This window comes from Anguilla rostrata, chromosome 7, assembly GCF_018555375.3.
Source record: "Anguilla rostrata isolate EN2019 chromosome 7, ASM1855537v3, whole genome shotgun sequence".
NCBI lineage: Eukaryota > Metazoa > Chordata > Actinopteri > Anguilliformes > Anguillidae > Anguilla > Anguilla rostrata.
In genome coordinates this window covers 13,568,297-13,592,765 of record NC_057939.1, presented here as the reverse complement: position 1 = coordinate 13,592,765, position 24,469 = coordinate 13,568,297, and the positions used below count along the sequence as shown (strand labels likewise).

The window sequence follows — 24,469 nt, the reverse complement described above, 5'->3', positions numbered from 1 at the left end:
TTAGACACTGGAAGAAATTGAATGGTTAAGGAGCCGTTTGCTCTCCATGGCTCAGAGATTTTAATTTCTTTGCTAAATCTTAGGCGGCCGGTGACCGCTGCTCTCCTACGCTGCACGTCTCTGTTCTGCTGTGAATACCATATGTGATGTCATGGTCTGCATCTGATGCCTCTACAAGGAGCTCACAAGTTCCAAGGGGAGCAGCCCAGGCATGATTTATTTGCTAAGCAGGCTGCCTTATCTAGGGTGACTTACATTTTTCACACACTCTCTTATTTACCCAGGAGGATATTTATCAATGCAATTCAGGCTAAGTACCTTTTCTCAAGTGCCCCAATGCACTGCCCCACCTTGAAAATGAAACAGTAACCTTCTGCGTTCAGGTCTGGCTTTTAACTGCCACATCATTTCTATGGACACGTCCAATCAGCAGTATGTTAATTAGTACTTATTTTGGCAGACTCTTTCATCCAGACAACTTCAGAAAATACTGCACAAGGGCATTATGCAAATGCAGTATAAAACAAGACAACCACAGCACAACCTGTTGTATGAACTACCCAGAAGGTAGCACTGCACAGAAACATCTGTCTCTATAAAACAAAATGTAATTGTAATTAGACGGGTAAGAGTTAGCGGTGCGAGGGGCTCCATGCTCCTGACATCTTCCATGAAATATTCTGTACGGAATAGATTGTGTGCCATGATGCATAGCTTTGCGCAGCACAGCTGAGACATAAATAACCCATGCAGGCCTTTGTTCACGTTGAGGAAGTGAAGAACAATACCTGTGTTTATTCTCTCCTTTGATAACAACTAAACCAGCAGGAGTGCTTGCCATGCATTCAATCCACATAATGCTTGTACTTAACACCCATGGAGAATGCTTCCAGCAGCTAGCAGCCAGCATGTCCTCTATTAAGGAAGCTAGCTTTGATGGCTACGGCTTTCACATGGCATCCCTATGTAGCAGACAGTTACAATGCAAGAAGCTCCAATTAAGAATTCAAAAACCAACAGCTTTTTTTTTTCTCTACCAATCCCAGTCAAGGGTTCAGGACCAGTTGGCAGGAACCACACACACACTGCAACTCGTTATCATCACAATCTTCGATCTCTGTCTGTTACTGGACCATTATCATACATGTCACTTCAAGGGGATATCAGGCAGACCATCTGTCAAAGCATGGCGCCCATATATACATGAAATCTCCAATCCATTGACAGTCAGATAACTTTACTCTAGAATGTATGCTTTAAGTTTAATAAGTTTAAGGCAGAAAAACAAATTCTATAGGAAATTGCTGTAATTTGATTGCTTTTGGCACTTGACTGTATTTTTTTTACATTTTGCTTGTCCTTGCTCTTTTGTGTTTTTTTCAATGTTGTATTGTCTAAATGCAAATGTGTTGCCCTTCCTGGTCAGGTCTCTCTTGTAAAAGAGATTTTAATCTCCAGGGGTCTAACCGTAAAATAAAATTTTAAAAATAAAAGAACAACATAACATTGTGTTCAGCTTGTTTGTAATAGAAATTGATTGTTTTACATTATTATTAGGTACACCATTTTATCTAGGGCACGTAGTCCAAAATGATTTCAACTTGAGTTACCATCTAAATCCATTTGGTTTCAGTGTAGGCATTGGTTTTCGCAACCACCTGACTAACTAAACAATTCTGAGCTCCATAAGGGTAATTATATGACGTAAGGCTACACCAAGTGAGAGGAAGGAATGCAACATGGACAGAATGCTAAACACACAACAACAAAAGAATTCTGAGACAGTGGGTGCAACACTACCTGCCTGGCACACAGCATACTGGAGTCAATTTATTTTTTACCATTTACATACAATGAATCCGTACAGGCACAAAAAAGCAACAACAATAGACTGTCATTTACAGACGAAAAACATCAATCACTGTCTGGAAGAAACAATGAAGGGGAATGCTCTTTCAGAGAAAAAGCAGAGCTGAGCAGTGGGCAGAAGTCACAGCGATGCATTTTTTATGCATTTCTGAATGCAGACATTCCACTTGCAAGCAACCGACGATCGTAAATTACCTGCCTCTTTAAATAGATATGCAAGAAATGGCAGGGATAGTCCCCCAAAGCCAGTTAGGTAGAAGTGCTGCAGGCTGCTGACTGGAATCAAGAAAACATGACCACAGATTAGTCAACAGATGGCATGGACAATTACGCTTTGCACAATTTGGTCTGCAAGAAAATCTGTTACGTCAGAATCGGAAGTCTTTCTTACAATGTGTGCATTGATGCCGGGAGCTACAGCTCGGTCACCAATAGCATCAAACAATGCCTACTGAAAACAGTGAGGTTGATTTCAATTATGTACCTGTATTGTCTTGGCTAAAGCTAATTACAAGTTAAAAGCCAAATAGAGTTATTTTAACACATAATGCTCACACTGTGACACCATGATGAGTACCGTATTTCCAAACAGGCAATTAAAAATGATTGGCACACAAACAAGGCACTGCACTGACCCTCGGTGAGTTCTGGGACAGAGGCGGAAAAAAATCATTCCAAGTATTGTGCAGAAGGCAATACTTGTCTGCTTCAACCAACTCCACTAATGCAGAAAGATTTGGATGGACAAATTTGCACGAAGCACAGCAAAAGAAGGACAGAGAAGACTGTTCAACAACGGATCATGATCAAACTTTATCAAAATGTTTAAATCTATACATTTTTATTTAATATAAGTTCAGATATTTCTGCCTTTCATTTTTCATTTAAGCCTACACTGCTGCAAAATATTTATTTTTGTATGCCAACTTCCAATTGCTTTGCACAAAAAACTTTTTTGCCCAAAATTTCTGCAGCATATCTGCAGATCTGTGCACGAAAGACAGCATGTGACAGTGTGGGTACATAGTTGTCAATCATCTGTGTTTAATTACTGGGAATTGATGTAGATTACTGGGAAAGGGCAATGCTGACCTGACTAGAAAGCCCAAGCGATGTCTTGCTGACCGAATAGCAGGAGGGAAAACTGCCCTAACTGCCCTATATAAACTGGTGTCACTAGTTATTATGTTTGCATTGTTTTTATTATTAAAAGTGTGAAAGAAAAGTGAAAGGACTTGATGATTGTGCTTCTTGCATGCATGTGTGAACATGAGTGTGTCTGTACCGACAGTACATTAGCGATTCCATTAAGGATCAAAGTGTGATGTGTCATCATGTGTCAGATGAGTGAAAGTGTCTCAATGTGATTGGTGATTTCATTCATGTGCCCGGTCCCTCGCATAAACAAAACATACAGTACTTAGAGCAAAGAAGTGTATGCCCATTATCTATTCCTAAAGAAAAACAATGCTAAGGTATCATTACTCAGTTTGCTTCTTTCACTCTGATTACAGTAATCAGTGGTAAGCAGTCAAAGAAACGTGACCAATTATAAAATGAAGGGCCAATTGATCCGTTGGTACTTACGGCATGCCTGGGTAGAGGTTCCATGTAGATGATTTCCTGATGAGACCTCATTCTCTGACAGGGAAAGGACATGTTGAGCTAATGGGGAAAGACAAGGGGGTAATTCCTATGTTCACAGGGTCCTATGTTCCCCAGATTTATATAGCACATAATGGGAACATGACAAAGGGTCCTATGTTCCCCAGCTCTACACATGTGCTCTCCCAGGGTCCTATGTCCCCAGGGTACTATGTTCCCGAGGTCCTAGGACCCTGGGAGCATAGATACGCTCCCAGAGACAAGCACAGTAGCAAATGGTAAATGGTAAATGGGCTGTATTTATATAGCGCTTTTATCCAAAGCCTTTACAATTGATGCCTCTCATTCACCCATTCACACACACACTCACACACCAACGGTGAAAGGCTGCCATGCAAGGTACCAATCAGCTCGTTGGGAGCAATTGCGCAATTGTTCAAAGACAATTGCTCAGACACTTCGACATGCCCAGGGCGGGGAAAAGAACCGGCAACCCTCCGTCTGCCAGACAACCGCTCTTACCTCCTGAGCTATGTCGCCCCATCAGAGAAAAACTCTGAATGTGGGCATGTGCATGTGAAAGTTGGTTGGAGATTATAAGTCACATGACCATGCCTGTTTTTTATCAAATAACTCATGTGGGAAACTGGGATTTAAGGGTCAAGATATAAAAGGAGGACATGACAAGGAGGTGAGTCTGTTATAGGGTAGAAGTTGTGGGTTCTGAATCAGAACTCAAACCACAAGATGGACTGCCCGGAATCTATCCATTGCCTGCAATAATATTAAGATGGAAACTGTGGTGGTCATTGCACAAGGTATTAAGACAGGGGTGAAAGCCATTTTTAGTAAGCTTGACTGCGGTTTTATACACAAAAGTTCCAAAGGAGGTGAAATCCTTGGTACCAAAGGGGTGAAATCCTTGGTACCAAAACAAGTCAGACGTTTCAAATTTATGATCAGCTAAACACAGGGCCACTGACAGGGGTGGGGGGGGGGGTAACTGGGTATGTTGCCCAGGCCCTGAAGGAGGAGGGGGGGCCCAATGGTCAGGGAACTTGTGGTAAATATTATTGTCTTAGGCCCAAGATTAATATAATATTAAAATTTATATTATAATATTAAGATTTATTTTAGTTTTCTTTGTTAATAAATGGTCAACAAAAATATTTAAGAGCAAAAACTATTCAACGAACATACAATTAAACAAGATTTATAGTTGTACTTTTAATCAAAGTGTGATGTATCCGACATACACAACCAACTACATCCAATAGAGCCATAGTGCAAACAATAAGATAAAATAGAGATGATATTCAGAACAACAATTTGGTAAATGAATAAAATGAAATCTCTCTCTGGCTCACCAAAGGAATTTTTGTCTCTCGCTCTCTCTCTCTTTCTTTCCCCTTCTTGCTCTCCCTCTCCCTCTGTCTTCCTGTCCTTGCTTGATTCCTCACAGGCAGAGGTTAAGTTTGATGCATCACTGGCTCCAAGGCAGAACGGAGAAGAGAGAAAGCTCTCGACTGACTCTAAATATCAGCCTTCTTCTACCTCTTTTATCTCGGCCCCGTGGAGCTATCTGCTGGCCTACACAATGCTTGATGTGAGCCCACACTTCATCCACATTCCAATGTTTAACTGTGTCCACTTTGCCAGTAATAAACAAGCGTGCACCACTTTCGAAAACCCTCATGAATGCACTTTGGGCCAAACTGACCGGGGATTTTCTCAAATATTATTCAAGATATATAAGAATATAAGAAGACAAAACACAAGCAGCAGCCACACAGTTCATAAAGTCCCATAGTAATCCATCATTAAGTCATCATAATCTCATCCACCCACATCTCCACCTCTCTACTGTACCTCTCTCCATACCTCCATCAGCATCAGCACCCACATTGCTGCACCCTCTCCATTTCCACCCCCCTGCATTCGACCACAATACCTGTCTCTTCAGAACCACCCATTCTCTCCCCTAACACCCTGCTCTCAACACCTCGCCGCAACGCGTTGATACGCAGTGTGACCTTGCCAGCTCATTTTCGTGTTCCGAGGGGAACGAGAAAATTCACAGCTGTTAAAGGAGCCCGTGGTAACAGGGCCTCTACCCTTGATTTCCCTGGGTAACCATATGGCATACAGGGCTTAAGAACGATTCCCCGGAGGGTACTACTGAAGTTCTGTACCAACGTCCCACACTGCACCTCAGCTGCCACTCCACGCTGCAAGGAAACAATTGCACCCGGACAACTCCTGTGAGAGCCTGTTTTTTTTTTTTTTTTCCTTGGGAGTACCTGCATGATCGTATTTTCAGCACAGTGATAACAAACGGCTGGTTGTTTTGGTTGCGTCATGAACTTAAGCACTGAACTGATGTTCTATTGATGTTTACTGTACACTGCTTGCCTCTCTGTTGTGAACAAAACAAACTTTTCTGGAAACAGTGGGTGCTGTGCTACAAAATCCCCACCTCCTCTAGAGTACCTTTTTGGTTGGTTTAAGCTTACTTCATAGACTTTTTCGTTCAGCTAAAGCCCTTTTGTATTCAATTACTAACGTCATATTTTACAGCACATCTCCAGGGAAACCAGGAAGAGCAAGGATACTGACTCTTCAACATCTAAGTCTATTTTTCTCACACAGTTCAGCTGAAATTGTAATTTACTGTTCACAACTAGATGTAACTAGATGTAACTATGACAATGATTACACTTAACTGTTACAAATCACTCTCCCTTTCTTAAGAATGTTAGAGTGTTGTTTTTTCGAGCAAGGATGCCATCATTAGAGATTCATTCACTGGGCAACATTTCAGCTGTATTAGGCAGCCAACAGAAGCCTGGGGCTACACTGATGTCCAAGCTGGCCAATCAGAGCTCTGCAGGATGCCGAAGGGTTGCGTGAACATGCCAAAGGAAATACCAGGCCAAACCATCTGAAACAGGCAGGGAAATGGCATCAGTTCCCGTCAATTCTCTGGTCTAACCAGATCCAACCCACCCTGGAACAAAATATACAGCAGTTTTGACACGTTTTCAAGTTGAACAGTTTCAGAAATTGGACTGACACCTGTACCCACTGACAACCAGGACAGTGTAGATTGTGTGTGAGTGTTTCATAATTCACATTGTGCCACTTTCACCACCTCCACCAACTGGCAACTATTCCACCTGTACAAATATTCACCCATAGTAAATGTTTGTATTGCTATCATGGCTGGCTAATTAGTTAAAATGAAGGCGGTTTGACTCTCAGGTGTAAATAACAGATTGTATCTGGACCATATGTTTTATATACTGAAACAATAAAATCATGACAAATCACATGTATCGCAGATCAGTGTGTTTACCAGTTAATCAGCAATAAGATGGGAGAGATATTTTGCAAACACTGTTGAATATATTTGCGCAAAATATTCAGTAAAAGCTATTCACAGCTGAAAGGCATATATTCAGGAGTCTGTTTTTTTCTCACTTTTCACAGAACATTAAATTAGTTAACAAGATTTATCTCAAAGGTATTGGATAGAGAGACAGCCAGCTAGCTGAAAAAGCCTGGCAAACACATTCGTTATTTTCATCATGCATTTGAAATAATTATGCTCTAAATCTGATATGCCGGTCTACACAGGGGGTGGCACAGTAGTGCAGTGAATAGCATTGCCAGCTCACAGCAAGAAGGCACCAAGGTCAAGGTCCTTTCTGTGTGGAGTTTGCATCTTCTCAAAGGCATGCGGGTTAGCTGAATTGGAGAGTCTAAGCTGTTCATGTTGTCTGAATGTGTGTGAATGATGTGTGGGCCCTGAAATCAATCGGTGACCTGTCCAAGATGTACAGTATTTCTCGCTTTCATCCACTGTATGCAGGAATAGGCTCTCTCAACCCTCAACCCTGACCAAGAGTAAGCGATTTTGAAAATAGATAGATGGACGGTGTATACTGATTTCAAGCAGGCTATTGGACTAGGTGCTTGTTTTTAAGCACATTCAAAACAAGCAGAAGAATTGGAGCTTAATTTTAAAGTAAATAAATGTTGATAATTGGGCAGTGTGCCTGGTAGGTGGTTCCATGTGTTGATTAAATACAGGTTTCTCAGTCCGGGGTCTCACTGGGGGAGGAGAACGCATCTGTGAGCTTTCCCTGCCCTGCCCCCTCCCCCGGATGTGTCTGACTGCACCCCCCCCCCTCACCGAATGTGTGTCTGGAGGCTGACCAAAGAGAGACTGTAACTTTGGAGATGCCTGTGGGGGTGCGCTGCATGCCAACACAAGCCCACCCAGCTGAGACTCCCTTCCTAGCACCTGGCGCTGGCATGCCATCTGTCAGCGAGCCACCCGCGCACACGGATCCCCAGCCACTCAGGCCAGGATTGTGGGCTAGTCGGGCTCGGTTCTGCAATACACCGCCGCTAGGGAATGACCAGCCTGATTGAGTTCCACTTTGTAATCCATTACCGGAGAATCGCGAGCGTCTCAGCTAATTGCACTATTTGTTTTGCGCCAAATTCTCTCTTTTTTCTGATCATGGTAAATTGTTCTCTGCTGGCAGAAAAAAATATAGATTTGATGTGGTGCATTCGCAGAAGTCTGAAGATTTTTATATCAGTCAGGGTATGGGAACACACTATGGATTTCAGACACTAATGAAGACCTATGCTTTTGTTGATCACATTAAGTATTACAGTACTATGCCTATATTATCATAACATATAAAATCAAATATATTTTTTCCAAACAATATGTAGACATGAAAACTGTGTCACTTACTCTCACATGTTAACCCTAATACACGTACATGCACACTCACACCCACACACAAACACACACACACACACACACACACACACACACACACAGTAGGGTGAGCAGCTGCCCTTGCCTCCTCTGGAGACAGTGATTAGTGCAGGGATCCGCAGGTGTGGAAAAGGAATTGTGAGGAAGCATCTTCTGGTGTGGCTGTCTGGTAACCAGTGTGGGTCTGGAGTGATGCAGAGGCAGAGCTGTCCCTAGATCTTTGGGGGCCATAAGCAAAAAATAATTTGGGGGCCCCTCCGATACATGGGAAAAGGTGGGGCACTAACCTCAGTGCATGATCTATCTACTGATAGGGATGGCTCTGTGGAGAGGTGTTTTAGCAGTAAACAGTCCTGTGTAGAACAAAATATGTTTTTGGCATGGCCTAGATCTTTACTTTGATTTCCTCCATGTAGTATATGCCAGGATAACATTAGAATATAGCACAGCTCTGTTTTTCTGTAACAAAAACGTGTTATTATTATTATTATTATTATTATTATTATTATTATTATTATTATTATTATCATCATCCATGTATACAGATGGATATAATTCAGTTTAAGTTTCCTACTGGAACATACAACAGCAGTGATTTTTTCTAACCATTTCACCCCCCCCCACCATCCCCCCAACCCTGCACTCAGTTCCCCCCCACCCCTTCCATTAATCATATCTTGCCCCCTCCCCTCTTTAACTTCTTCCCATTTATCGCTCTCCATCATCTATCCTCCATATTGTGGCTCTTTTGGCTACTGTGGTGGTGCTGGAATGGTGTCAGAGTTTGTGCTTGTGGCATTTAGCTAATGCTCACCACGTCCAGGGGAGGAAGGGAAAAAAACAAACACCAAATGCTTTTCCATATGTACACTCAATAGAGTGCTTGGGTTGGGGGATAAAGGCATACCCACAGATTCACTGGCCATATTTTTTTTTGTGCGCGAGTATTTTCTGATGAATGAGGAGTGACTGATTTCCAGAGAAGGTGGCAGGTGACAGGCACAACTTAAATTTAAATGTGGCAAATTAAATTTGATACATTATTCATAGAAAAAAAAAATCAATTACTGGTAATGCTTATTCATATACTCATAATGTGCATTAATAATGTAAATATATTAATACTTAATACTTTTAATTTAATTTGCCCTTATTGCAGTTTATAAAATATTTATTGTGTTCTGTAATGCAATTCCCACTTTAATACGAGCTGCTACTTGTTACATATACAGAGAGACATCCGTCACCTTGCTGCCTGGTCATCTGTGAGTGGACCTTCCAATCAGAAAGCCACACCTGTCAGTTTGCTGAATACCCACCAAGCATTACCAGCTGTCAACCACTGGACATGTCACTGCAGCCGAGGGGCTGTCCTCCTGAAACAAGGCTCCGCGCTTGCCAGCAGTGACACAATGATGTAGAGTGATGGCAAGGAAAGGGAGAAGCTAGGCTTCATGACCCCAAATGGCTCAGTCAGCAAATGCATATGACCTCAGGCTTTGCCCTGAAATCTCACACTTGAGCGGATATAAGGTTTGGACGTACCATTAGCCAGCAATGGCTGGGAGACTACATTGGTGAGACATAATTGGTATCATCACAACAAGAGCAGGGTGAGATTAACGTAGACAAGGTAACTCATGTTACTGCCACTTTAGCGTATCCTAGCAATTCAGCAGGTAACCACATGCTGCCAGTTGTCATCAGTGAGAGATATGCCTTTTCTCCAATTGCTGGTAGTACTCCAGAAGTACTACATGACATGTAAAGTCTAAAATAGTCACTGGATTGGAGGTGACTCCCTCTGAGGAGTGCATGGGTTTCCTTCACGGCACTTCTCCTCCAATTCTCCACTTCTCCAAAAATTTGGTTCATTTCGCACCAATCCACATTTCGGACAATTCCATTAAACACTGGCCCACTTTGATATTTGGATAGGAAGGAAGCGGTGTCATCGCCACTCCCTGCTCCCTGCTTTTTAGCTTCAGGTGCTGCTGCTCGCAAAGCCTTGGGGGAACGGGAGTGCGAGAGCTCGGGGGGAAACGCATTAGACCTGTTCACACGTGAGCAGCAGGTACATATGGGTACAAAGCCTCGCTAATGGCTTTCCCTGGCTTCTCTGACACTAGCCACAGCACTGGCCTGACAATCAACACGCTGGAAAAAGCCATTACAGCCGCAGAGGCAAATCTACCAGGAGATTGTTTAAAGAAGGTGCCATCGCCCTTCTGACATGGTGGTAATGATTGCAAAGGTTGTGCGTTGAGGTGGAAGATTCCATACAGAAATTGGAGGATTTTCTCAGAAATGTTTTAAATTCCTGAGCAAGGAGCCTTTGTCTATGTGTGTGTGTATGTGTGTGATGGCATACGTACAGTGAATGCACGTGAGTTTGTATGCCAGAAGGTGAGTGTGCGTTTGTATGTGTACATATGTGTATGTTCACAGGGTTTGGGTTATGAGTGTTTGAAAGGTGGAGGGATTCCCAGGGTAATAATTGCAACATATTGTGTACGCCCACGCACCTTAATAACAGTAGCCAGGCTTTCTGGCGCTGGCCACTGATCAATAGCATCACTCTGAGTCTTCACTGTGTTACACCTGAGGGGCTTTATTAGTCAAGTCCTCAAAGTCCCCTTTTCACCGATGAGCTCTCTGTTTTCACATAATAAACAAACCAAGGAAAGGGACGCATTTACTGATTCCATTCATCATCCGTTCATGCTCATTGTCGTAGATGTGCGATTTAGAGGGAGCTGGACTATTGTCAGAGAAGTGCTGCTGCAGTTTTTTTTTTGCTTATATATATATATATATATATATGTAGAGAGAGAGAGAGAGATCCATTTAAAATGATGATCTGTTTCACAGCATGAAAACCATTAATTTGGAGTGCACACACAGCAAATACATATTTTCTTTTTAATGGTCATGTCATACTGACATACACCATATATTGAGTACACCAAACCAGTTCAAAATCATTTATAATTATATACGCTCTGTTTTGTTTCATGTTCCCAGCTTTCCAAAGATCTTTGCCAATTACAATTCAGCAACAATATGGGAGAAGAGAGGTCCAAGAAATCTACAGTAGATGTAAATGTTTGATGAGTGCTCCAGTCTTGAGCTTGAGACTGATTACCACTAACAAAACCTAGCTTGTAAACAAAACAAGGACCGCGATTGAAATTCAGCTTGCACATGCACAAAAGAAAACTCCAGAAACCTGAAAACGACGGGGTTGTTCCAGTATGTATACATCATGACCTATGGGGCATATTTCCATTTCACATGAGACAAGTTGCTCTGACTCAGGCTGACAGGCTGAAAGGGGCCAGGATTATGTTATGTGTCAGCTGATATTTCTGTGTGAGATTCATGTGGGACCGAAAAGAAAACCTTCACTGTACACGGTAGCTTGGCACCAAGATGCAAATCCGATGGGATTACTAGAAAGGCACAGGCCACCGCTAATATCCACACATCTATGAGAACATGGTGTCCCCTAGGCAACTCCATTCAGAAACAGAAACTTTCCATCCAAATTCATAACATGATGGAAGGTAAATCGCATTTGCAGGCTTCAAACATACTTAGGCTTCCATACTCCCTCACCTCAATGCACACCGCACTTTAATGTCCAAAGATCTTACCATCACTATAAAAAATTGAACTTGAACATATGCTACATGGTCGAAGCCATTTCATTACTGATCGCACAGTATACACCAGCCGTGGAGTGGTATGCAGGAACATTGTATTTGCATGCAACTTTATTTGTGTTAACATGCCAAGGGACTGCAGGTAAAAAGATTTTTTTAGCTAATTCTGACACAGTACATGAATTTTGTCATGATTTATGTAAAAAAAAATAGTTCAGGATTCCCTAAAATTAATTTAGGAATGGGGAAAAATGAATAAAATAAAATAAATGAATGTTTGGTGCTGGATTTTTGTACCAAAATAAAAACGGACACGTATGTGTGTTACAATTGATTTTGTCAGTGTGTATGAAATGTGGAACAGGCAATGCTGAGATTGTTCCAAAATCATAATCCACAAGTCAGGGGCTCATCGTGGCACCCCTAATTCCAAGAAATGGAACAGCTTATTGCTGGATTTCTAAAAGCCAAGTATCAAATTCTCAGGCCTATGTACCCTATCTGCGCCTCTTGTTAATGATTGGGGCTTTGCAGCTGCACTGGAATGGGGCCTTCCGCCTTGATTAGAGACAGATGCAATTGTAGGACATGGACAGAGGTCAGTTACACTCTCTCTCTCTCTATATATATATATATATATATATATATATATAGGCCCATACGATAGAGGTTGATCTTTAGAAGTATCTGTAATGACTTGTGGGGTAGTTATCGCTGCACTCATGACAGGGTGAGAAGCATCTCATTGGGTCTGATCTCTGTGCAAGACAGGGATAACTACTGGTATATGTAAGTGCCCAGTCTGCTAGAATAATTCTATTTTAAGCACCTCCGCTCTCCTTCAAAAAAATATTACTCCAGAAAACTCCACAATGTAGAGTTAAGACTTTTTAGATTTTGCTGACAGTATTTTTTCAGGTAAATTAATGTTTCACATCAAACTCCTATATTCTTATATTTTCAATGGCAATGTTCACAGTTCCCATTAAGGGAACTTTAAGTTCTGCTTAAAAGGTCTAAGGAACATCATTCCTCATTCCCTTGTAGGCGTAGCTAGCAGATACATATTAACGCTTTCACATTTCAGAGAACGAAGTTGATAAATACGCTTAAAAGGCAGTATCTAGTCCATAATTCCATTCCACAAAGTAAAAACCAAAACCAACACTCCCTTGAAAATAAATATCTCCAAACAAACAAACCGTGCAGTGACAGACGGCCCCTAATGGACATCCCATAGTTTACGTGTCCTAAAATGAAGCGTAATGCACGGCTGATTAAGCCCGGTGAGATTGCCTGTCCATCATAAGGTTCCCTGTGCCTCCCCTTTTTTCTGACACACGAGGGACGAGTCCCAGGCCTGGCATCTGCGTTTCTCTTCATTACAGCACAGGGCTCCGGGCTCTGGCTATTTCTCTTGCTCACAGCGTCGCACCATAACCCATGTGTTTATTTATCACCAGATGCTCCAGAGCTTGTCGTGAAGCACATGACAACATGGCGGGGGTACGGTTGGGGGGGCTCATGGGAGTGGGGGGGGATGCGCTTTGGGGAGACCGCTCAGAATTTCAATGATGTCCATGTTTGCTCCTTCCTGAGAGGGAACTCTGGCCTGTGAGAGACAGGAGGGAAATTACACTAGTGTGTGATAGAAATCTGGAGAAGAGGAAAATATCAAGTGTGTGATGAAAAAAAAAAAAGGGTGTGGCGAGCAATTGAGATGCCCTATCACATTCTGTGCCTGTGTGCGGGTGTGTGCGTGTGTGCGTGCGCACGTGTGTGTGTGTGTGTGTGTGTGTGCTGGTCCTCAAGAAGTAAGTTAGCTCAGTTCAGTTAAACCCTCACCTTTGCAAACAGGACCAAATCCATAAATCCCATAGTCATGCTTTACATTAAGTATAATTAGAAGCAATGTTTTTACAGCAAATATGTTGTCATCATGGATGTGACATTGCTGCTTTAGCCAGGTTTCCAAAAACACTGCAGTCCTGTCCTGACATTCAATTCACAGCTGACACAGTGACAGAGAGATTGAATGCACGTGGGACCATACAGTATATTCACCCTATGTTACCCATCATACACATCTGCATTTGTTTATAAATGCTTTATAACTTAGTAATACCCTGTTCATGAAGGTGTTATGCATCATTTATAAAGGCGTGTGAGGCCCTACTGTCTGCTTGTTGTGGATAATACAGATACAGGTCATTTAATCTTATTCCATTACATTGCCTCGGTGTTTGAAGAAGCTCTACCTCCCTCCACCCCTCTCCTCCTACTCAGGGATCATGTCTGGACTCTTCAAAAAAGCGTAAGTGTGTTTACAAAGGGACAGATCAAACTGCTTGCTTTTATGTGCAGAGTGTGCTGACAGGTTTTGTAAAGAACAAAAAACAAACAAAAAAACATTGTGGTGGGGGAAGGGGCTAGAGTACACAGACCCATTGGGCATTGTTCTTGAAAAAATGTATCACGTGAGAGTTAAATCGAAGCACTCTAGTCTGCGCAGCACCCAATAGTCTTTTTCTTTATTTATAGCCCTAGCTGTGTCCCAAACCACACAGTTATATGCTCTGAACACACATAGTGAGTACACAGCCATCTTCAGTGAAAATTCAATTATTCTTCGCAATAAATCTTCAATGTAATGCCCGGTGACAATCAGCAAGCATCCACACTGGAGATTTTCTTACTAGTACAATTCATGCATTCACAGGTTTATAAACATGTAATCCAGCATAATTTCTGCTCATATCATGTTTTGTTAGAGCTAACTCTGTAATTTAGTTATCCAAGTTATGTAAATTAGTTATCTAGTTATCTTAGCTTGCGAGTAAGTAGCCATAACGTTAGTTTTTGTGTGTAATCTGTATATTTAAAACTGACTCGTAGTAGATTAGAACTGAAACATATGTCAAGAGGATAAAAGGCCATGATGGGTTGGTACAGTAATTCTCATTGCCCATTGTCTTTCATTTTCAAGTACATGCCACCCCAGAAGAAGCACAGAAACAAATATTATTGGCTCCTGATTATCGTCTGGGGTACAGCAGTATACATATACCAAAGCCAGCAGGCATTTTAGCTTTGCCCAGAACCTGAAAAGAAGCTGATTTCTGAAGAGACGGAAACTGGCTTGTATCTGTGCCATACGTGTCACTGCATCCCTCTTTATTGCATGATATACCGAATGCTTGTGATTATGCAAATTCATCAATTCAATGATATAGGCAATACATACAGTCTCTACTCCTACCTTCTTGGCTGCAAGCTCTAAATCTTGGGCATAGACATGAAAGGCGCTTGAGTCCACTTACATTAATTGGGGAGAGAGGCAAAAATAAGATATGATGCTGATTTGAGTTAAAACAGCAATTTATGTTACTGCGGAGAGTCAAGCATTTCCAACAAGAGTTTTATTTAGTAAATTTATCTATTAAATTTTATGTTTTCCAAATCCATTTATATCCATTTTAAATTTTCTTCTGGAGACAGATGTATAAACTGTTCCGTGCTCTTTCCGGTATGAGCATGAAAGGCACAAAGATCTTGATCTGCTTGATCTGGCTCTGTACTCTGTTTGTAAACAAACATACAGTATGTGGTTACAGTGCAGATTCACAGCCTTTATTTAACCCCTTCATGCAAGTCCCCTCATGGCCAGCACACCAGTGTGCTGAGATTTCTCAGCTCAGACATTTAGTGCTCCTGCAACCAAACTGTGAGCAGTACATTTGTAAATGTAACAGAACACAAGAGGCCTAATACTTTTGGCCTGTACCACATATATATAGTGCCCTCCATAATGTATTTTTTTCGCCTTGATTTGGTTCTGTACTCCATAATTTGTAATCAGTACACATGTGGTTAACATTTTCCTTGCCTTGGGAACATCTTGTCTCACTCTCTGGTAATGCTGCACAGAAGAATAGGATGACATTATCTTCTGGAAAGATAAATAAGCTCTCAGATACAAGACTGTTTTTGGAAAGATAAATAAGCTCTCAGATACAATACTGTTTTTGAAAGGTCATATTTCAAATTGTAGACTGAAATTGTCTCAGGTTTTACGTGGTTAAACTCAAGGGAGGAAGACACAAGGCCACATTGGTATCACAAACAAAATCACAGTGAAATTATTTATAGATAATTTTATATGGAAGTCAGGCTTTAGGGAAAGCAACATGGTGTGCCTGAAACAAGCTTTGTGCTTCACACAGGTGAAATAACTTCAAGGAAAGTTTGCCTTCACACTCAATAAAGTTTAATTGTTCATGCCACATTTCCCCCAATTCTGAACATAGCTATTACTTTTTGTAATCTTTATTCTGACACTGTTGGGGTTTCACCAAATGACATGACTTGACCTGAATAAGCAATACCTTGCAGGCAAAGCATTTAAAGGGGGTATGCATGCCCTTCTTTCCCCTGAACTGTTAGAAGCAGGGAGCATTGGTTTGGACTGGATTTCCTTCCAGACTGTGGGGGTGCATTACTGTTCTAAAGACAAGTGCTTCAGCTGAATGCTATATATAGCTTTAATCAAACTATATTTTAAATATTTTATATGCAATTATTTTGAAAGCAATTGATAGCAACAATACCAGGTACACATGGTATAGGAAGCGAAATAAAATACTAAAATAATGATAATGAAACAATACCATACACACTCTCTCTCTCACACACACACACACACACACACATTTCTTAACACATTTGTGTGCTACTGTATCAGCCCTATGCATGGTGTAAAACAAATTTCTTTAAAAAAAAGTTTTAAAAAGAAGAATTTGGGGAATCCTTGACCTGCATCTTAAATGTAATGTGACTTTGCAGGTACCTACAGTATGGCTTTCGCTGCTCAGAAGCACCCAGTTACCTCCCAGGAGTCACATGAGGGGTTGTGGCATTGAAGAGCTACATCAGTTGCTATGCTGGATCAGGACGCACATTCATTAGCAGAGAAAAAAAAGTGGTTCTCTCATATATCCAAGAGACCAAAGACTCTAAGATAAAGACAGGCCTGGGATTGTTCTTCTGCACTCATTACACACTGAATTCTTCATATTTCTGTAAAACTTTATTGGTGTTAAAATGGGTTTCACAGTTTCCTTTTCCTTCGGATTTCGTGGTCTGTAACGTAACTGGTTCTGATAAAAGATTGCAATGTTAATGTGGATCACCGTAAACAGATGCTATTTTGCACACTGTTTCACAAACCAAAATCAATCAATGAAACCACCAGGTTAACTACAGGATGATACATATTTTAACACCAAAATATAACACTAAACCATCGGCACAACGTGTTAAATGTTCTTCATTAAGTAAGACTACAAATTAGTAATATATAATATGAGCATGTAACATTCTCATATCAACACGATAAAACAGCTGTTGTATAACTATCCAAAAATAAATCATTAATATCCTGTTAAAACCTTTGGTTGCCATTATTAAGTAATAACTGAAAAAAATTATTGCCTGCTCAATGGGTTTCTTTATGATTAGGGTGTTACAGTATCTTGTTCCTAGTTGACTGAATTATAGGTTTTTATATCTGGTTGAAGGAAAACTGTAAGCTCTAGATTCTAATGTATTTTTTCTAGCTCCATCTGCTGGCTACAAGTATTTACAATACTGCAGAGTAAAAGCACAGGGAAGCCTCAGCTGCAATTCCACCTTTTCTTAAATGCCCTGGTACCCCTGGCTCTACCACAAAATCTCCATAGAAAGATTCAAGAGGAAATCAAGACAGCAGGAAGTTTTTTCTTCTTCCCATCACACCAGCCTCCCCCCACCCCACCCCAAGCCTGTATTCTCCCTCCAGAAATAGAGCAGTCACTGAAATCACTGCCCCCCACCCATTGAGAGAGAGAGAGAGAGATGATTACTCTTCATCTGGGCTCCCATTCCCCCTGAAGCTGGAGGAGAGGAGTCGAGGTGTGCGAGGATGCATGCTGCAGTTACCTTGATTAGGTGAGAGAAGCCTTTGGGAGCTCAATTGAGCACTCACAAGACAATCTCCCCTGCCATTATGGAGGGGGCAGTGGACCTCTTTTCATGATTTCATATGAAGAGAGACTCATCCTGGGCTGACCCCACAGTGACGAGACAGGGATTACATGCCCGGGGGCCAGTCCTGGACCGCTGGATATCTTTCATCATATTTTTGCAGAGACCATTAGCGGTTATAATATATTATTCTTTCAAATGATTTTTAAATCTATGCAGTATGCTAAAATGAATGTTTTAGAACTAAAAGGAAGAGCATGGCTTGACTTAATTGAAAGTACATTCAATCATTAACATTAAAAAAGACGTGATAAAATACAGTATAACTTGCTACATAAAATTGGCATACTATAAACCGGTTGTAGTTTAATTTGCGCTAATCTGCAAGTAGGAATTCCTCAAACTGCTATTGCCAAGATTAACGTAGGAGACACGTCTTCTAATTGATTACCTACAGGGCTGGGACAGGGAGGCAAGGGTGATTAATTATACATGTTTCAGCTATGATTAAAAGCAGAATTGCAGTTATGCGATGAATGTGTCACTCATACTTAGCAAAGTGCAGTTGCCGCACATGGCATCTGCCTATTTGCTGTGTGCATTATGGAGGCCGATGACAAAGAAATAATATTTGCTTAAGTCACATAAATCATTTTGAAATTACAGTCACGAGACATAAATCTTATCGCCCTCTTTCAAATCTAGATAGGAATGGGGAAAAGACCTAAAACCATGTCCCTCCTGAAATCGGAAAACAATGTAGATTACACTTGATATACATGAAGCATTACATCTGGAGCTATGCCCTAAATCTAAAGGGAAACACTTTAATTACTTGCTATGTTAAGGGATTTAAAACATAAAAATGATTTCCCTTGTTCAATGTTTCATAATAGGCATGCATCCAAACAGATATTTTTCAATAACATTTCATAAATAATACAGGCTCAAGAGACATAAATAAAATTGTATTATTAATTTATTAATTCAAGGTTAATAACATGTCAACAAGTTTCTTGCTAAGTTAATAAGTCTATCATGCCAGTGAGTTCTGTGAAGATCATCATAGTTATATATTTATGGTTTTGCCATTCTTGTTTATATGTTAATCTTGTTTATTTTTTGTTTGGTTTTAGTTTTGTTTATTTACGCATTCCAGAAAGACAAATGTGTTATGCTCCTGCAAGTCTGTAGGCAACACTGGGCATAGGGTTGTCTCTTACAACTCCCATAGTGGACATTGCATCATTCGTTATGACTCTTATAGCTAGGACATTATATGGTATAGCATCTCTCAACTCTTATAGCGGACATTGTTTTGTGTGTTACAGCTCTAATAATGTGAATTGCATCATGTGTTACAGCCATTATGGAGGGCACTGGGCTGCGTGTTACAGCTTTTATAGTGGGCATTGCATCATATGTTATAGCTCCCAGCTCTTAATCTGGGCATTGCATAGTTCATTGTGGCGCTCACTCCTCCTAGATGCATCCACAGTTTATTGCCGTTCCGTTTTCTCCCCCTCCCACGCTCTGCGGAGCCACGAGACGGATGACTGTGAATACAAATGCAATTCGTCTGCAGTGCACGGGGCTGACGCTCACTGCCAGCCTCTTTCCAAAACCCGGAACCCAGCTCCAACAACCCACCCCCCCACCCACCCCCCAGCCCTTTCCCCAGCCCCTTAGATTCTCCATATGTCTGTTTCTCCTCCTTTTAACCGTCTCTCTATTCAGATTGTAATGACAGACAGCCGCCCAACAGAGACGGCAGTAGAGGAGTCTGCGCAGCCCTTTTTCTATAGTAGGTGGTCAAGGACGCCGGCCCTCCACTGTAAAACGCCGGCAGTCGTCTGCCTTTGACATTGAAATGAGCGAAACTCCCTTTAAGTTTCGCTTTGTTCTGCTTTGCTAAAAGCGACTCTGAATTTGAAATGTGCCAATCCCCACATGCGAAGCGACTGTGCAAATCAGTCGACGAGATGCCTCACAAATCAGATTTACAGACAGTCAGCTGGATTTTAATCAGATTGGAGTTCTCCGTTTCACCCAGCGCCCCCTGGACATGAAAAGCCCTCACCAGGGGCCAACAGCCGGCGGAGTTTACCCCTCGCGGTGCACCGCATTCCGTCCCGGCAAAACAGTGCCGCCGGCGCTCGGGGAACGAGGCGAATCCCTGGAGGGGGTCAGTCCGGTCACTGTCAGCCATCATCGGCCTTTTCATTTCCTAATTGCTGCCACGTTTCCAGCCTTTATCACTTAATTAAGCACCATCCAGCATTTCAATTTAAAATGCAATCATGTGCACGGCTGGGAGAGGCTTTAACCCCACAGGCACTGAGACACTCCTCCAGGCACTCGGCCTGCATTAAAAACACTGCCTGCCAAGAGAGCTCTGTCAGGTGGATCAGAAATCTATTGTCTCATAACCGGCGCTGTACAAACAATTAACCCGAACAGTGTCGCGTGAATAAGGTCGCGCGTGACCTGAGCGTGTCTGCCTCGCTCGCGTTCTTGTACACTTCCAGATTGGAAGCAACCACTGCACTGTGATTAATCAGACCTTTTGAGACGATATATGAGATGACGGGATCACTCTGACTTGCGTTCCCACTGTAATGAAAACCCAATCGCACACGGGAAATGAAGTCAGCTAAGAATGGGCACTGGTGCTTTTTCCCCAGAGGTGTGTAATCTAAATGTTTTGAACACATTACGCAAAAAATACTGAAATTATAAACAATATGCCCCATATGATTGAATTGAATGGACTGAATGAAACAAATGCGAAAAAATAATATTTGGTTATGTATGCAAGCACCCATGTTTCTAACTTGAAGAATTAATTTAATCATGAAATTATAAAAATATTTATATATTTATTTATTGTATTTTAAGAATAAGAAATCAATATAATACTCCTGTATTGACTTATCATTGCGACACAAGAGAGAATAACTACTGCACAAAGCCAGCTTGTTGTGAAATAATTCTAAATTGGAAATATCTTTAGATTTTAAGCAATTAGCTTTCATTGTGTGTATGAAGATACAATATCCTGCAGTATGATTAGAAAGAGTAAAATCAAATGTAGCATGGTTTGGGCACAAGTACTTAAAAATATTCTCACACAGAAAAAAATCTATTAAGATTCTGTTGTCCTTAGACTTATAGTGTTTGTTAAAAGTAAAAGGAACATCTGTAACATCAAGGTTTAAGACTTTGGCATTCTTATCTTAATCCTTGCGGTGTTCGGGTCACACACACAACGGGGGATCCAGATTGCAGGCGGGTAATCACAAAGTCTAAATTGAGGGACGGAGAGACTGTGGCTATCTACCTCCGGTCGCATTGTATACACAAGTCCTAATTTAAAAGGAAATTGAATGCATAATTGCCTGTGCATCTGGGCTTTGGCTCGATAATTAAAAGTATGCAGAAGTTACGTGCCTTCAGAGAGGCAGGAAGCAGGCTTTTGTTATGAGCCCAACAGTTCTGAGTAAGAGGGGTATGATTGGAGTGAAAAGTCCCTTACACTTCAGTGCACCTCTCTCTTTTATCGCTTTTTCTTTGACCGCCGTTCGCACACCTCTGTCGTTAGCAGTTGGTGGGGCTCAGCAATTAATAGCATAATTAAACTTGTATGGAATTTAATTGTCTCGCTTCGTCGTCTCATTAGCCACCAAAATGGCATTGGTCATGTTGTGAGATATAATACAGGTCTGTGGTAAATGCTACAAATAGCATCAGGTTTGGCGCTATGATATTTTTAATGTCCTTAACTGTAACTGCAGCCTGGGCCCATTCCCTCATGTCATTACGGGAAGCAAGCATCTTATCGACTCAAAGAGTATGAGACCGAGTTCATAATATAGTTGTCCATTAAACTTTATAGGTGGCCATTTTGTGTCAAGATCCACCGACAGCCCAGTTTTCCTCAAAGGGAAAAAGTGATGCATTTCCTTTTAGCTGGGTCGGGGATTGTCCCCTGAGAGCTAATTCAATGCCAGAAGAGTTTATATGAGTACACACTGCTTGCGATGTAAAATGCATGTAATGTACAGTATGTAATCTGTCCAAGCTGATGCCTGTCATACTGAGAGACTGATGTCGGATCATACTGCAGGGCAAAAGTCCAGGCTGGTAACTTTGGATGTGTGCTACTGGCTCCCATTTAACATTTCTCGACAATGAGAGCACCATTATCCGAGTGTGGTGCAGTTGCATGGCAATGCTCTTGTGTATAGTGAGTCATTGACAGTAAGCCAAGGTGGGTCAAATTACACTCTCCAGGACTTTATCAATATATTTCACTTTGAATAATTGCTATCTCTTTTGGCAGGATTGCACTTTAGACTCATTGTTCTTGGATTCTTATTCAATTTCATACACACAGGCATTAAACAAGCTTAACAAGGCCACCGTTCAGATGTCTCACTGCTCACCCTTGATTTACTGTACTATGCCTGGTGTATTTTCAGGAATATTAATGTCTCAGGATGTAAGGGCTTGTGTGTCACATAGTGGGTTTTTTTTTCAGAACGCAATGGCCTTTTAATCTGTGTTATTTTACTTTTACAGATATTTTAAGTCAATTTGAAATGTTTTTTTTTTTTAATGTTCATTCACAACAATGCAGCCCATTTATTTATTTAATTGCTCATTAATCATGTCAGCTCACATAATAGAGCTGCATTGAAATTAATCAAATTGGAACAAACACAGTCACTTATTTCTGAGAGTGTATTGTGTGAAATGCTTGTTCTGTGTTACTTTTTAATAGAAGATTAAGGTTTGAGGTTTTAACATTTGAGGGGGACATCTGCTTAGAAGCACGTTTTCTGAGGAGAGACAGGAAGAGTTTTTAATTACTGCCAAGCCCTGCTGCCTTCTGTCCACCATAGTTCACAGTGATTTATGACCACAACAGAGAGGAAACACAAATTTGCTCCTCTCATTTTTCCATGAACTAAGGAGTGGTTCACCTCCCTCTTGATTAATTTGTCAAGGATTTTTAAATGTGGGAATGGGTGAATGTGTAGGGCATGTAAAGATCAGCCATTCCTGTACTTAAGAGTCAGTTAATGATGTCCTGTGGAAGTGACTGATTTTATTTTCCAGAACAATTTTTTTGTTATTTTTTAAACAGTAAGGTATAACAGTTGCAATCACTGGGGGTGATGAGAAGGTCTGTACACAGTTTAGGACGTTAATCTCGAGTAATCTCACCCAATAGTGTTTATGAAGAGCAAAAACAATTGTAACATCTGACTGAATCTACTTTCTTGTACACAAACCTAAAATCTAAAACCTAAAATGGGAAATAATACAGAGATAACATCACAGAGAGTGTATTCTCTGTATTTTGCCAGACAAAATTAATAACATCCATTGCCATGATCAGACTCAGAATTCTTTCCTGCTAACAACAGATACCTATGGTCACTGAGCAGTAAAGACATGGAACCACTTTCTTGGACTTCTCAAGTGTGTTTCATTCCTACCAGAGCCCTGTGTGTGAAAAGCCTTGAGCATGAGCTGGGAAGCATTACATTATTTTCCTGCACACCAATTCACCAAATGGTTTATTTTTCTTGAAAATACATCTGGAAATGGAATAAAAAAGAGGGGGGAAAAAACTTGATGCCTCCACTCATGGCATGCAATATAAAAGAAAGTTTAAAGGTGTTCAAAATCAACTTGGTCTCTCTGACACCCTGTTCAGAATTCATTTACTTTTCATTGAGCAATAATGAGCTTCCTCTTGTGTGCAGAGAAGTGGCATCAATGCACATTCTGTGCCAAGAGATATGGAGCACAAAATATGCCGTTGCATTTTGATTTGTATTCACACCACACATGTGCCGATGACCATAAATTAACTGGTGGCTCTTAATCACTGAGGTCAGGCCTTCTTGAAAAATTTCTGAGATACCTCTGAGAACCAGAACCCTCTCCGCCTGCTACTACTTAACAGCCCGTGCGTATGCAAGGATTGCAACCCTATTCTTAATTCTTCCAGCGTTTTGGCTGTGATTGTCGGTCTATTTTAGGTTAAAGTTAAGCTTTCTCTGTTCCCTTCTCTCTCTATCACTCTGTTTATTTTTTTTATTTTATTTGTTTGCTAGTTTTATGTATAACCCTTATCTCCACGAGAGGCAAAGCGATTTGTTTTGTCCAAAGCAATTTCGTGTTTTATGGCAGTCTGATTGCTGCACCATGTGGCGCAGCCTCCTCCACCCGATAACCACCATCTGCACCGCGTCTCCCTCTGTGGCCCGAGCCTCCAGACTCGCTCTCAGTCTGCCCTACCAGCCGATAATGCTGCATATGGGGGTTAGCTAAACAATTAATTAAACAAACATAGTGGAACACAAGGATCTTATCAAAAAAAGACAAAGTCATTACAAAAAAGAAGTCAAAGTCATGCACACTGCCATCTTCACTGAGTGCATTCAGGTGTGAAAAAACAACCTTAGTCTGTGGCTTTTTTTGTCTTCTTCCTCTTATT

The 24,469-nt window shown here is 41.2% G+C and overlaps 1 long non-coding RNA gene across 2 annotated transcripts in view; it reads right to left on the bottom strand.

The window, feature by feature from the left end:
• Positions 1-1,751: 1,751 nt before the first annotated feature.
• LOC135259067 (uncharacterized) overlaps positions 1,752-24,469 on the bottom strand; it is a 42,580-nt gene continuing 19,862 nt past the window's right edge. The window contains exons 3-4 of one of the 2 annotated variants that reach the window (XR_010331182.1): positions 3,457-3,534; positions 1,752-2,145 (exon numbers count right to left, since the gene is read on the bottom strand). This is a non-coding gene — a long non-coding RNA (uncharacterized LOC135259067). The remainder of the gene's footprint in view (positions 2,146-3,456; positions 3,535-24,469) is intronic. The other variant, XR_010331181.1, reaches the window with a different exon arrangement.